Source organism: Akebia trifoliata, chromosome 11 (assembly GCF_017979445.1).
Source record: "Akebia trifoliata isolate Shusen 1 chromosome 11, ASM1797944v1, whole genome shotgun sequence".
In the NCBI taxonomy this organism is placed as follows: domain Eukaryota; kingdom Viridiplantae; phylum Streptophyta; class Magnoliopsida; order Ranunculales; family Lardizabalaceae; genus Akebia; species Akebia trifoliata.
In genome coordinates this window covers 42,585,516-42,601,391 of record NC_141385.1, presented here as the reverse complement: position 1 = coordinate 42,601,391, position 15,876 = coordinate 42,585,516, and the positions used below count along the sequence as shown (strand labels likewise).

Below are 15,876 nucleotides of genomic sequence, written 5' to 3'. Positions count from 1 at the left end.
CAACCCTAAATTGCTTTCCCTTTGTCCAAGACTTAATCGCAACGTTCCATCCTTGAGCACCACCAACCACGAACTCGGTTGCTTGAGATATCTCAAATTGGAAACTAAAGCAGTGGATTACATAAAATATTTTATGTTTTAAATTATTATTATAGAAAGCAGATGATTTAAGGTGATGCGGTAGAGAAGAGAAAGAAAGTGACATGTGTACGGCACATGTAAAGTGGGACCTATAAAAAATTACATAAATACCCTCACTACAACTCTTAAAATAAAATAAGACTTCTAGAAAATTAATTTTAAAATTTAACAAAGTTACGGTTGTTGATGCCAACAAGTTCGATCCCTTCTATTCCTAGAACACGATCCATTTCCCTTTCATCGTGCACCTGCAAAACAAATATAAACAATGAAAAATCATTTACTATTTCCTTTTCTTTCCATTCAGAAATTTTGATAGAAGTTTTATAGACCCAAAGGTTGGAGTAAAAGAGAGGAACAAAAGATAATCGAGGACATGTCTTAAAAGGTAAGATACAGTTAAAAAATTATTTTGAATTCAGCACACCCACAATAAGAAAATTGATAATGGTGAGAACAACTGATACAGTGACTCAAAGTAATTGTAAGGACTTACAAGAAATAATTTCAAACAATGAAATCTACTAATGATTGACTTGAACAAAATGATTGTATTAACCTTGAGAAATAGTAACTATGTTTTATCCGAGGAATGCAGGATCACAGTTTAGGCACTTAAGCTAGAAAAAAAAATGTAATTATGACTAAAGAAAACCTACAGACCTCAACCATTGCTGCCAACCCAAGCATTTTGCAGATCTTGGTCATGTATTTGATATCAATATCAGGCAATACAGCGGCAATCAAAAGAATTGCATCTGCCCCTTTTGTTCAAGCATAGTAAATTTGCCACGCATCAATGATGAATTCTTTCCAAAGAAGGGGGCACTGTAATTCCTGCTCAAGAAACCAATAAATAAAACATACAAGTAAAGATGAGGCAGCAAAGAGGACATCTTTAACAAGAAAATAACTCTACTCCAGCATTACGTATAGCTTCCAAATTTTCAAAGCTTCCCTGCATTTAATAAAACCAAAATAAAGACAAAAGTGTTTAGAAAAATAAATATAATTAATGTTTCAACTTTCAACCAGCCTTCTATCCTTGAACTTATGCCATCATGCAAAAACTTTACCTGGAAGTATTTGGCATCTGTCAACACACTGAGGCATGCTGCTCCACCTAGATATATATTTATATTAGTTGTTTAATGTATTGAGTGCAAATATGAAGACATTTTCCTTTGTGGGAAGCATATTGTTAGGTTGAATTAAATAGAAGAACAAGATTGGTGCAAAATCAATAATTTGGAGCTAAATTTTGATTTTGGCCAAAATAAAAATAAAAATTGATTCAATCAATCAATTTTACTAACATGGCTTAGTACCTGAATTCGGAGATAGTTCTTCTTGGAATGATTGGCGTGGAATAGAACAGAAGCATGAATGTCAACCACATCCAAGCTTGCATCAATGAAAACATCAATCAAGGGTGTGTATCCACCATTATACAACCATCCAAGCAAGCCCCACTTAGCGGCCACAGATGTGTTGTATCGCTCCTCACGCTTAGCTGTCCCAACCCCAAGTGAAAGTATTAAGAAACTAGTGCAACCCATTGGCTTGAAAGCTGAAAATTTTGGATTGTATTTCAAAGTCTCCTCTGCGATGTGGCTCATGGCAAGTAGTGTCTGCAGTGCCACTACAAAATAAGCGATCTTCACTGGCATTTTCAAATCGCCACTATATTTTAACGAAGCATCGGTATTATATATCAGCGGCGGTTAGAGTTTGGTTGGCAATTATGGTGTCGAGGAAAATTATAGTGGCGGTTGAAACGGTGGTTATAGAACTGCCAACAATAATAGATTTTTTTGCGGCGATTTTTAGAACAATTACCGGCAGTTATGAAATACCAATAAGACTCTTTTGTCCTAGTGTATTTTTCTATTACTTGTAGTTATAAACCACTGGCAATGTCTAACGTAAACAGCATTTATTGGAAACCGCCACTGAAATCTGTATTAGCAGCGCTTACATGAACTGAGGGGAATGTATCCTTTTAACGTCATTTATGGTAAACTGCCATTAAATAATGTATTAGAGGCACTTATTTTACCTACCGGTAATATAATATATTAACGGTATTTACTAGAGACTGCCGTTAAATATACTATTACCTATGGTTTTTAAAACACTTCTAATACTATATTAATAATATATAATTAATACTATTACCGGCGGTTTCGAAAAGTGCCTCTAATACATTATTTAACGACGATTTCCAATAAATGCCGTTAATATGATATATTATCGGCAGGTAAAATAAGTGTCGTTAATAGTATTAATAATATATTATTAATATGGTATTAGAGGCCCCACAAGATCCCACATAAACAAAAAATCCCCTAAAATCCCTATTTTGCTTACACCAATGTAGACCTCCAGCTAGAAAAGAATTGAATCAAAGACCCTGGAGTGGACCAAGACAAATGAAAAATAGAAAGGAAATGAGACCACACTGAATTTACATAGGCACAATGAATGAACAATTGGTCAACCGACTCCCAATTAGTCTTACACAAGAAGCAAATAATTAATAAGAAGCAAACATGCCTCTAATTCTAAGAATATCCAAGGTAGGTGAGAAACAATGCATCTTTAAAAAGTCCATAAAATGTTAAACTATGTAGCACAAAGCAATTCTGATTAATTGAAGGAAAAAAAATTGATGAACACTTAAAAGAGAAGTAGTCCCATTGGCTCAACTGTGAACAACCACAACTGAAACTATATCACATGGGATGGGCCTCCCTGCTACACCAAGACCCTATGAGAAGCCTTACATTTTTCCTACTTATTAGTGGGGTATTGTAATATCCCTGATCTAAAAACCCATGAAATTATTTTATAAGTAATACTCTTGAAAACATATTTAATTGTGATATATTATAATCAATATTTTTGGTTTTAACATATGGTAGTTTTAAAATTTACATTTCGATAATTTATAATGTTAGACAATTGGTTGTCAACGTTTGAAGTCAACTTAATTATGAAACAAAATATTGATTAATGTCAGGTTTTCATTCATTGTTAAAATTTATTTTTTTAAAAATATATTATGAGATAAAAAGTGGTTACTAATATAGAATTTTGACTTTATATAATTGAGTAATTAATTAAAATGTATGCATCCAATAAATAAATATAGTAGATAACTTAGTAGTTCAAATCATAGAAGTCCATGTGATATGGATAGTATTTGTTAAAGCAAGGATAAATTAATAACTATAAAAATGATTAGTTGATAGTGGTGTTATAATGTAATTTATAATGTATAGGGAAGGTTCTTTTTATTTAATTTAAAATTAAGGGCTTTTATGCAAAATTGGTGTAATCATAGGTATTAAAATAAATATTAAAAAAACCTTCTTAATCAAGTCAAAAATTGCTAAAATTATTATTGGATTACATTGTGTCTTATTTTGGTATCATTAAATCTTTAAGGGTATGTTTAATTGCATGAAAAGTGACTTTCCATGGAATTTGAAATCCATGGAAAAATAGTTATGGAAAATAGGTAGGGTTGGAAAATCAAATTCCATTATTTGATTTTACTTGAATAAAATCATGAAAAAAAATATGAGAAAAAAGAAGAGAAAGATGGGCAGAGGAAGAAGAATATGAGAAGGAAGAGGGAGGGAGGAGGATGTGGCGGCGATGGTGGAGGTAAGTGAAGAAGAAGGGAGAATGTGGTGGTGATGGTGACGATGGTGGTGGTGGCGGAAGTAAGTGAGGAAGAAGATGATGAGGAAAATTAGGAAAGAATGTGGTGGTGGTGGTGACGGAGGAGGTAAGAGAAAGAGAGAGAAGGTGATCAGAGATGATGATGACGAAGACGACAATGGCGACGACAAGGAGGTTAATGTAATGGTGGTGGTGGTGGTGGTAGGGAAGAAGAAGATATGAGTGGGGAAGAATTGGGGATGAAAAATATGAGTGAATTTCACTTTCCCACTCATATGGGTGGGAAAGTGAAATCCATGTAGGGGGCTCAAGTAGGAAATTATTTTAAAATTCAAATTAATATTTTATATTCATGTTGAAGTAAGAAAATAATTTAAAATAGTTTTAAAAAAATTTAATTTGTGAGTAACCTAGATTGATAGGAGAATTAATATTTAGAGTAAATAATTGAGATAATATGTGATGACACTATTGTTGGAATTTTGAGAAGTACACATTTATTTATTTTTCAACTTAATCTCATCCTTAGGAAAGAGAAAGAGAGAAAAATGGAGAGAGGGAAAAAGGGACGTAGGTAGTGTGAAGACTCTCCAATAGAAAGATGAAGAAGACCACGGGGTTAAGGAGATGCGAAGAACGTGTGACTCAATAAAAAATGATCCAGAATTCGATCAGAGTAGGATTTGACTCCCTTTAACTCAGTTTAATAGTGATATAAAAGAAGTAAATCATGCTTATATAAATGTTAATAATCATATAATCTAATGATATTATATGCATAAATGTTGGTATGATTTTAGTGATTCCATGGTAAGGATGAATGGTTCACATGATTTTTGTGTTATATAAAAAGGATACAATTTTTATAAGGACAAATGATGGTGTAAAGCAAGTAGGGCATAGGCCCTTGGGTGCAAGACCCTTAAACCCTCGAGAAAGACCTTAGAATGGGATAATTTGCGGTTTCGCCAGACTTGGAATAAAATGGCTGAATTGAATATGACAGTTTGACCAAATCGAAAATAAAATAATTGATAAGAAAATGATTTAGCAATTTTCTTATTTATAAAGTGGTAAAATAATTATTTTGTTTTATTTTATTATCATCACATCATGTGCAATTTGATGTATTCTTTTCTGTTATTTGTTGACTATGTGGAGGGGTGTCATGTCACTCCTATTGGGCTTCGCCGCTCACCGACATTTTGTGTCAAAAATTTCAGATTTCGATGAAGAGACATTAGCGGCGTTGAGATCATTTTCGACAATTTACTTTGTTTATTTCTAAGTTGATTTGCTTCTATAATTATGGGTGTATGGGATTTTGGGAAGATTTCTTAATGTTATTTATGCTTATTAGAATCGTTATAAACTAATTTATCGAATAAATGTGTAGGATTTTCATCTTAAAAACCTTGGTTATTAATTAATTTAGAAAAGAAGATTTATTATGTTATTAATTCCTTTTAACATGTTTCACGAGAATATTATAGAATTTTTATTTGTTATTGAAATGATGTTATACTGCTTAGAAGAATTTTGTAACTCGCACACGCATATCCTTATATTTTTTTTGGAATTTAAAAAAAATTATTATATTTTAAAATGAGTCATTTTTGCTGTCACTATTAATGGACAATAGAAATAAATAGAAAACAAAACCTACTTTATATCGTCGCAATCCATGGTTAGACTTCTCCTTTAGTTCTAATTTTATTTTAGGATTGGGTTTTGGAAGTTAATTTCGACATAGTTTTGGCCCCATACCATTTTAATAACAGAAATATTTATTCTGGATTTTACCATCCAACCTACTAAATATGTAGGAAACCTATTTTGTACCGTTGTTTTTGAAAAAAACATTTCACATGCCAAACAATGATTTTAATATACATTTCATATTTTCTTGAGTTCCACATTTCAATAACTTCTATAGAATTTAAAATCTCTACTTTACAATATGAATTGAAGTGTGTACATATTTCGAAGTCACACGATGTGTTATTAAATCTTAAATTACATCATAGTATAGAACTTTTGTTCGGTATTTTTATACTTGAAAAATAAATATTTTATTTGATTTAGCATTTTTATATTATGGTTATTTCAACCATCTTTCCAAAATGGGGTGTCGCATTAAATTCTGATAAAAATTGAATAATTTATGAATTTTTTTACTAAAGGTGCATTGACCTATCCTATGTGACTGTTTCCAAGAAATGGATTTAGATAATGTTTTTAGTTAGGTTTATCATATGTATTTTTTTTTCTTGTCGATGCGAGTAAGTGGATTATTCCTAAATCACCCCTAAGTTATGGATCACGGTTCAAATAGTGATAAAGGATCGGGTTATGGATCTTGAAACTTGGGGCATGACAGGTATTCTACTTAATCATGCAGCTCATAGTAAACTGTGCAATTAAACGTATATTCTCTAAATTGTCAATGTAACTCAATGTTTCTAAATGTGGACATACATATCATACCTGGATTAATCTAAGAATTTTAGAATGTCACGCATACAATCGTACATGTTCTAATTTCTTTGATATATTAAAGCAATATCTACACATACTTAGGAAAAAAAACCATTAATGCAGTAGTTAATAGTTGGTTATTTAACCAAGTGTTTTAATGTAACTGCGTGAGTAGTTAATGCAATCACATAAATTAATTAAGAAATCATTCATACTTGTAGGGAAAAAGGGATGGATATCTGATAATGGAGGAAAAAAAGTAAACCTGGTACAAATAAGCTTGAGACACAAGATTCTTGCAGATTATAGCCATAGTCCAGACGAGTTCCTGTAAAACTGACACAATAACCTTGTCAATGAGTATAAATAATATACTAGATTCATAAACAATTTTGAGTTGTCTTATGTTGGCATATCATGAAAAAACAACTTTTGGACATTTGACAAACACTGGCAGGATTATCAATAACCAGTCTCTAATTATAAATTTCGCCAACATATTCCTCTACTTCAGAAAAACAGAGTAGCGGAGGTCTTTGATTTGTTCCTGTTGAATATTTGAAGCGGTAGATACCCGAGAATGAACAAAAAGAAAGTTTGACCGAGGCTTGTGTTGAACACAATGTCCTTAAGACAATTTTGTTCCCGCAACTTGGTGCACACGGATCAATGAACAATTGTCTCCCAGGATACAACGATCACACGTGTAGAGGCAGCACTACAATCTACACGTCTAGCGAACCGAACGCTACTGTTTATACTCTCAAAGAATGCAGAAGGAAAACAGAATGCTTGCACGTTTAAACAGCAAAAGAAACTGAGGTCGAGATGACCTATTTATAGAAATTTAAGAGACAAGGTGTCTCTTAGGAAAAGGACATGTGCATGTGTGTCTCTTAAGAGATACCCAAATTGACGGGATTTGCACCCCCCCCTGCGCGCGCATCGTGTGCCCGCATACGCATTAAGGATATTTTGGACCAATGGATTAAATCCTTCTTGAGCCCATGGGCCCCTTGTGCGCGTGCGTGGGCTTATCCAAGTCTCTCTCTCATATACACTTAAGTGATATAAGAAGTTCTATATAAGAACTAGACAATTTTCTTATTCCTATCCGATGTGGGACTAAAGAGTTTCTCTTATAAACTCAATAATCTTATAAACCACATACAACAAACCATGGCTAATAGGGGTTCTTTGGAGCTGATTTGTCATTCACCCATAATGAATTTTTGACAACTTAAAACATGAAACTATTCTCTTCAATGAGATGAATAAGTTTCCAAGTGGTCCAACTACAAAAAAGTAATGGGACCCACTTGAATCGTAGCTCAAATATCCCTACTTGATCACAAAAATCTGCATAGAAATGCAGATTTTTCCAACAGTTCCTTCTTTCTTTTTTGGGGGTTACCTTGCATGCACGCTCGCACGTGTGTGTGTGTGTGTGTTTTGCCTTTTTCGGACCCCTATAGTGGCGGTCAAACACCACCACTAATTGGTTCTATTACCTAGTTAAAGATACAAGTGAGGCCTATAGTGGCAGTAGTGGCAGCTGCAAATTAGAGAGTGAGAAATCATTCGCTTACAAGTTACAATTGTGGTTTAATTTCTAAAGAAAAGAAGAGAGGGAGTCAAACTCAAAGCAAAAAATAGAAACTTGAGGCTTTTGGAGTGCATAGAGTCAAAAAAACGTGACTGTGTCAAACTTTTTTAGATTATTAATCGAAGATATAAAAATGTCAGCAAAGAGGATGCGTCCAAACCATCCAATAGAACTTACTCATGGGCAAAGTGTAAATCCTGAATCACTTCTAATCAAGACATCACTTCGATAATGCTTGCGAATTTACATTAAGAAGGTACCAAAGAAAGGGGCTTGCTACCATTTCAAACGGCCTGCTAATATTTGAAGAAAATTCAAGCAAATGCAATTGGTGAGCAATTGATTTGGATCCTATCCAAAGTGAACGTGATATGAGATGACAATTATTGTAGGCAGATATAGTTGCTAGCAGATGTGTGCGGTAATTGCGCACAATGACTACAGTAATCAAAAGTGAGTTTTGGGAGGATTGTTAGCGTAAATAAATGCATAAATTCAACCATACATTCACACATAAAGCTTGATCTGATGGGACTGCACAAACAAATGGGTGAGATTTATGAAGACCAAATGCATTATAACATAAATGTAGGGAAACCAATTGCTGAGTTATTGTTAGTCACATAAGTTCTAACACCGAAATCACCCATTTCATGTACCCCAGACATATACTCATTTTGATACATATCTAGTTATTTTTACCAAAAAAGGACATGTAGGTCCACTTTCATGATTTTACTTTTATACCCTCCATTTCTAGAAAGAAAAAAAAAATAGTATTGCATGAGATTCACATGGGTATAAAGGTAAATTTAGTAAAATGATGTAACTATTTTGGTAAAAATAAATAAATACCATTACAACGATAACTGCCCAATTTTGTATTTTTTTCCCCTTAAATTTATAATGCTTGTATACTATTATTGGGGACTAATAGTCAAATTTCATGAGATATACCGGATTATTTGCTGCAACCCCACCATCGATGAGGTCGAAGCTTTTAGTTTTTCCTGTAGAGTCTTTCGTCTCGAAGTAATGTGCTGAGAGATATGTAGATGCTGCAGAGGTACTGAGGCAGATATCGGATAATTTGGCATCTTTGGCAACATCAGTTTGGGCCTGTATATATTTGTATAAAAAAAATGTGAAAAACTTTGTTGGATTGAAAATTGGAAGAATTAGAGAATATATCCTTACCCCTAACGATGTAAAGATGGTGGGTTGAAGTAGCTTGACGTCAAAAGCTGAGATGGGCACATTTGTGAGGGTTTGGCTGATGGTGGTGTCACCAAGTAGGTCTTTTGCTAAGGATCGCAAATACTTTCCGTCATATATACTTGGGCCCCTGTGGCCGTCTTAAACAAACCCTTTGCCCAACTAAAGAAACCATTTCTGCGATCATCAATGGTCAATCATCAATCATCGAAATGTCAATAAAATAACATTGGGTGCAAATTAGGCCAAAAGATTAGGATAACCCCATGTGTGCATGTCCTATAATTTAAGAATTAATTAGAGAACTTAAATCATCATTACTTGTATCTTAATATAAAACACACCAAATCATAGTCACAAAAAAATTCTAAAATTCGACGAATAAAGGACCAATCAATTAGATCTGTGAATCAAACAATTAATCGATAGTTTATCTATAAATCATTGAATAGATAGCATTTGTACCTTTCAAAAACTCAAAATTATATCTTCTTCTACCTTTAAATCTCAAAAACAAGAAAACGTTTTTGGAAGCTTGAAGATGATGGGTTTTTGGAAAAAACCCAAAAACATCTTTCATTTTTATAATCCCCACGTTGTGGATAATTGCCTAATCCAAACTCGATTACCATGCACTAAATATGGATATAGGCACACTAAAAGGGTTATGAATTGAGGAAGATTGTCAATCCAACATTAGTCAACATAATTAGCCTACCCAATATTAGGATAAGATGTTACAATATCTCCCCTTTTACTAGCCCTTTTTGAGGAAATATCTTTGGGCAATGCTCGAAATAAAAATTATTAATATCCTTGGCAGCGTAAAGCGGGTGATTATTCTTATTAGGAGCCGTAACTATGGTAGTCACTAATCCTCCTGTGCTTGTTCCCGTGACCATGTCAAAGTAGTCCGCGATCCTTGCTTGGGGTCCATCAAGCTCCTATAACTCAAAAAACATCTTTAGCCTCATGAACTAGTACACCATTTTATGTAAGAAAATTTGAAATTTGGGGTAAGGCAATTAAGAATTGAAGTTTTTTATGTGTACCTGAAGCTTGGATTCGAAGAAGTCTGAGTATGCATGGCTCCCAGAATTATCCCTCTTATACCGCCTCCATCGATCTTCAAAACCTCCAATAATCCTACCAGTGGTGGGTGGATCAGTGGAAGTTGCCTTTGATTCAAAGGGGATTCTTTAACTTAATAGATGGGAAGTTAATGTGTAGTAGTAGTAGTAGAATGGAAAAAAGAAGTTAACGTGTGGAACTTCTCAAAGTGGACACATTTATAATTGAAGGCCCCCAATCCATCCAAAGTATGCATAATAGAAGTCTTATGGTCCCACCTCTCATTTTATTGAATTGTGGACTCATTGGTTTGTGTTCTGATTGCCTTGCAACGAAGAACGGATTTTTAATGTCGAAAAGCGCACGAGAGTTTAATGATTTTCTAATTTTTAATTTGGTCCGAGGATATGTCCAAGGTCGTCTCCCATCAGTGAGTGAGAACAAGTATATATAAATATGCATGGATTTTTAATTACCACCATGGATGATGAGATTATTTTAGTTGCCTCATTTTATCTCGTAATATTCGTTATTTCCATGGTCTTGTATAATGGAGATTAAAATAGTACTGTTTGGCATTAATATATAGATACATCTATACATCGAAGTGTCATACTTGATTGGCTGATTATTGCATTTTGAGCCGATGGGTTTTATGAACAAGTATTTGAATCATCGTCATTGAAATTTTATTCTAAATTTTTTGGATTGATCGAATCAATTATTTACTTCAATTCAAAGTTTCTACTCTTTATAAAATTGACGTCGACAGAAGATTTTTAATTTGCTAATTTGGTTAATTTTTTATTATCGCATGCACATGCCATGTCTAATACAAGACATGTATTTCTATTTTCTGTCAAACTCTGGGAAGTCTGGAAGGCCACTTACAGTCTTGGACCCTATTTTCGGTTTAGGAAAATTATTTAATAGACTATAGGGAAGAGATGTATTCCTAAAGAGTGTGATGGAGTGACCTCAAGATTGGCACTCATATGGCACATATTTACCACGTGAAAGTGGATAGGAATCATAGATGTTTTTCAGTCATATCTCGAGACAGAATCTATGATTCTCGTACACTTTCTCATCAGGGCTTGCGTTGTGATGTCCAATCTTGAGGTCACTTTCAGCATTATTCATTTATAAATGCACCTTAAAATTTTAATTAATAATAATAAAAAAATAATGATTTTCTGGCTCCCCTTGAAATGGGGATGTGCAGTTGAGTATCCCAAGGTGCAATTTTGTATCTTGAAAAAAAAATCTATGATTCTAACACATGACATGTCAAGAGAGTATGAGGGAATACGTCACAGAGGGGGAGGCCAAAATCTCAAATCTAATAAAAATCTTTGTTTCTCAATGCCCCCTCATCTACCCTGATAAAATGGTCAACTCATCAAATCATTGATCTCGGCAATTTGAATTGTTGATCTTAACGATTTGAATCTTCAATCAAAATGATTCATGTTCAATCGTCAAGATCGATGATAATAATCATTGATCTCGACAATATTTAGAATGTTTGATCTCAACGATTTGAATTTTTTTTCACAATGATTCATGTTTCAATCATCGAGATCAGTGACTTTACCATCATTGACCTTGATGATTGTAAAAGGTCAATCTCGACAATTCAAGCTAAAAATTGATCTCCATTATTCAAACTCTTAATATTGACAATTTGAATCATCAATTATTTAATTACTTTATAAATACATCATTCATATTAAATCCAAACCCGTTTGCATATCAATTATTCTTTAATTACTTAAATTGCAAAGTCACCAATATAATAGTGGTCAAAGAGCCTCAAACAATCGAGTTAGTGAGCATGTCAGTTGTCGAGCAAAAAAGAAAAGATACTCACTAGAGATAGAATTTAGGAGTTGAGTCTCAAGTCCCCCCAAATGAAGAACCATCTCTTCTTTTTTATAAAGTTTGAAGGATTGCATTAATTAGGGAGCATTAGAGTCTAAGTGTAATTGCTCTTCCACTGCTCCATGCATACCTGGTTTTAAAATAAATATATGTTATATTTATTCAGATAAAAAATATATTTTATTTATTTTTAACTGCAATTTGAAAATTACATGTATGACATGCAAACTTTGAGATAACATACGGTTTGTGACTAAAGTGTGCTCTGTTATATCCCAATGACAAGTTTTTCAGAAATCCAATTGTTAGAGCATTAGTATGATGTATCGTATTAGGGTATATATAGATACATTGCATCAATTTATTCATTAGGATTAGCTGACGTGGTAGAGGTGGTTACACGGTTATAATAGAATCCATAAGAATATAATATCTAGGAATTAACTTCCTCTCAAATCTTTTCACCAATTACATCTTCGTTTTCAAGCGAAGTGTGACTTCTGTTGTCTATATGACAACATTGAAGATTTATGTAAAAAAATTAGGATTTTTTCACTTTATTTTTTTAATTTTTAGATGAAAATTGATCAAGAGTGATTCACTTTGATTGAAATCATCTAAACAAGTCATTATTGCAAGTTTTTAATTAATCTTTCCATATATTTTTATTAGAAAACTTAAAAATTGAATATGGGTGGGTTTTACCAATGTCGAATTCTCCACTTTTTTATTTAAAAAATGGTGAACTCGACAATGAAAATTGTGATATCAGATATCTAAAAATATCATCGAGTTCATCAGCAATAAAAAATTATGAATTCGACAATAAATAAAAAAAAGATGAGTTCAATAATAACATAGGACAATTAAGAAAGAAAAAATTTACCACATATCCTTTTAAATTACAGTGCAAAACTTACACAGAAACCCTTTAAAGAGAGAGAGAGAGAGATTCCTAAATCAAAGGATAAGATTAGAGAGAGAAGAAAAAGATTTTTGAAAAGATTCGTGTCGTTGGGATGACACAAAGGTGACAAAATGATGTGGTGTCATGCCCAATGATGATGCTTTTTTGTGAGATTGATGTAAAAAGCATGTACAAGTATGCGTGCTCCACCACATCACCTCTGTCTATCGTTCCAACATTTTCCTTTTTTGGGAAAAAAAAAGTAGTTCCCTTCCCAAAAAATTTCACATGCACCATTTATTGCATTACTGACATGTGGACTTGAATAATTGTCATGTGGGATACCTACCAAGTCTTTGTTTTACCTCAAATCCTAAGAGCCACAAAAGTCGAAATATTTCCCAATTACCATCGTCCATGATATAGAGTGAGAGAACTACAACCACTCATAGATTATCAAATTTCTTCGATTCAACACAGTTTTCAATCCACCTATAATAAATCAAGGGAGAGAACTACCACCACCATCATCATGGATGCTTCAGTTATAAAAGTATTTTTCCTTCCATTTTTGAGTCCAGGCCATATGATACCTCTAGTCGACATGGCAAGAATGTTTGCTAGACATGGGGTTAATGCTACCATCATCACCACCCCTTTCAATGCCAAACTCTTCCAAAACTCCATAGATCTAGACATCAAATCTGGCTACCCAGTCTCAGTTCATTTACTTCACTTACCTAGGGAGGAAGTCGGCTTACCGGAAGGAATCGAGAATTTCAACACCACAAAAACTCCGCAACATTCACAAAAACTATTTCACGCTATGAAACTTCTCCAACCCGATATTGAGAAATTCTTTAGAGAAAACCACCCAAATTGCATAGTCACCGATATGTTCTTCCCTTGGACAAATGACATCGCTGCAGAGCTTAGAATCCCAAGGCTGTACTTCGACCCCACGGGCGTCTTCTCTCTAAGTGCAATAGACAGCATGGAACGCTACACAAGTGATCATGACTACAATCACCAATCAGATCCATATTTCATATTGCCCGGTCTTCCCGACGAGATCAAGTTCAAAAAGTCTCAAATCCCTCAACATCTCAAGATTCAAACTCCTTATTCGGATCGGATGAAAAGGATCTACAACACAATACCTGCTAGCTTCGGTTGCGTGGTGAATAGCTTCTACGAGTTAGAGTCAACTTACATTGATCACTACAAGAAGGTTGTGAACAACAATGTTTGGGCTATAGGCCCCGTGTCTCTATGCAACAGAGATTATTCAGCCTCGGCCTCTACTGAAAGTGAACACAGCTGTTTGAGTTGGCTCGATTCCAAGAAACCCAACTCGGTTCTCTACGTATCTTTTGGAAGTATGACAGGCTTCGGTAGGGCACAACTTCATGAGATCGCGCTTGGTCTCGAAGCTTCTGGTCATTCATTCATTTGGGTTGTTAGGAACCCCAATGGAGATGGAGATGATGAGTTTGTGGAGAAGATGAAGAAGAAAAGTGATAAGGGTTTGATCATAACTACGTGGGCCCCACAGTTATTGATATTGGAACATCAAGCGATCGGAGGGTTCATGACTCATGTTGGATGGAACTCCACACTTGAAAGCGTAACCGCGGGTGTACCAATGATCACTTGGCCGCTCTACGCTGAGCAATTATACAACGATAAATTCGTGACTCAAGTGTCGAGGATTGGAATTCCAGTGGGAGTTGAGAACGATACATGGAGTTATACATGCCCGGAGATTAATGATGAGAAGGTGACCGTGACGAGGGAGAAGATAGAGAAGGCAGTGAATCAGTTGATGGACTGTGAAGATGAAGTGATGCAGCAAATAAGAAAGAGAGCGAAGGAATTGGGAGAGAGAGCTAAGAAAGCTGTGGAAAAGGGTGGATCTTCTTACAACAACATGGCTCGTCTCATTCAACAGATCACAAACTTTTAGGAAAATTGTACTGAAGGTGATGGGTACAATATCAATAAGTTAATTACTACTATCTCCAATATTGTATCCAATGTGACATTCCCCCCCCCCTCCCCCCCTCTCTCAAAAAATAATAATAATAATAAAAAAATTAAATAAGGAGGATTAGAGCTTTCTTTTGTAGTCCACAAAGAAAGATCAGGCTCATCATAATATCCCAATAACATGTAATCTGAAGCACTAAATAAACACCATTAGGTCATGTCTCGTTACCACGACTATAAAGTAGTCAAGGGCAATGTCATCTGTTTTAAACATTGGGGGTATCTCAAAACATTAACTAAAACACCCACATGCCCCCTTTGATCTCAGTCTTTTCTAATAGAATAATGTAAGATGATGATGACCTTAATAATATCATTTTCCAAAATCAGTCAGGTAATTTCTTCTAACCCTAATCTTCAACGTTAAGATTAATCTATTGAACCTTCAAACCTAAAGAAGAAAGGATTTTCTACAAGAGATTAAGATGAAGTTCAAAACGATGAATTGGAGATAGGATCCCTTAAATTTCTCAAGCATCAAACAAAATCAAAATCAAAATTAAAAATCAATTTGGATAAATAAAAATAGTAAATACAAGTCATAATCGCTTGGAAGCCTCCCCTCGCTGTGGAGGCCTTGAAACTCCAGAAAGTATTACCAAACTCTTACGAAAAAGAGTCTTGATAATCTGACGCACCCCTCTGACATACACCCCCTATGTCCCATCACAGAATCGTAGATCATTTGCCTCGTGATACACAAGAAAAAAGATTTATAGTTCTATGTATCCCGAGGCAAATGATCTATGGTTCTGTGATGCAGGTGTCAGAAGATCATTATTCTACGAAAAACTAAACCACTAAATCAATGGCCTAAAATCCATCCAAAATCAAC

At 34.3% G+C, this 15,876-nt stretch overlaps 2 pseudogenes; one reads left to right on the top strand and one right to left on the bottom strand.

Annotated features, from left to right (window-relative positions):
* Window positions 1-1,439: 1,439 nt before the first annotated feature.
* LOC147391816 (patatin-like protein 5) lies at window positions 1,440-13,442 on the bottom strand (annotated as a pseudogene).
* A 45-nt stretch (window positions 13,443-13,487) lies between these two features.
* LOC147391815 (UDP-glucose flavonoid 3-O-glucosyltransferase 7 pseudogene) lies at window positions 13,488-15,017 on the top strand (annotated as a pseudogene).
* The last annotated feature ends 859 nt before the right edge of the window (window positions 15,018-15,876 follow it).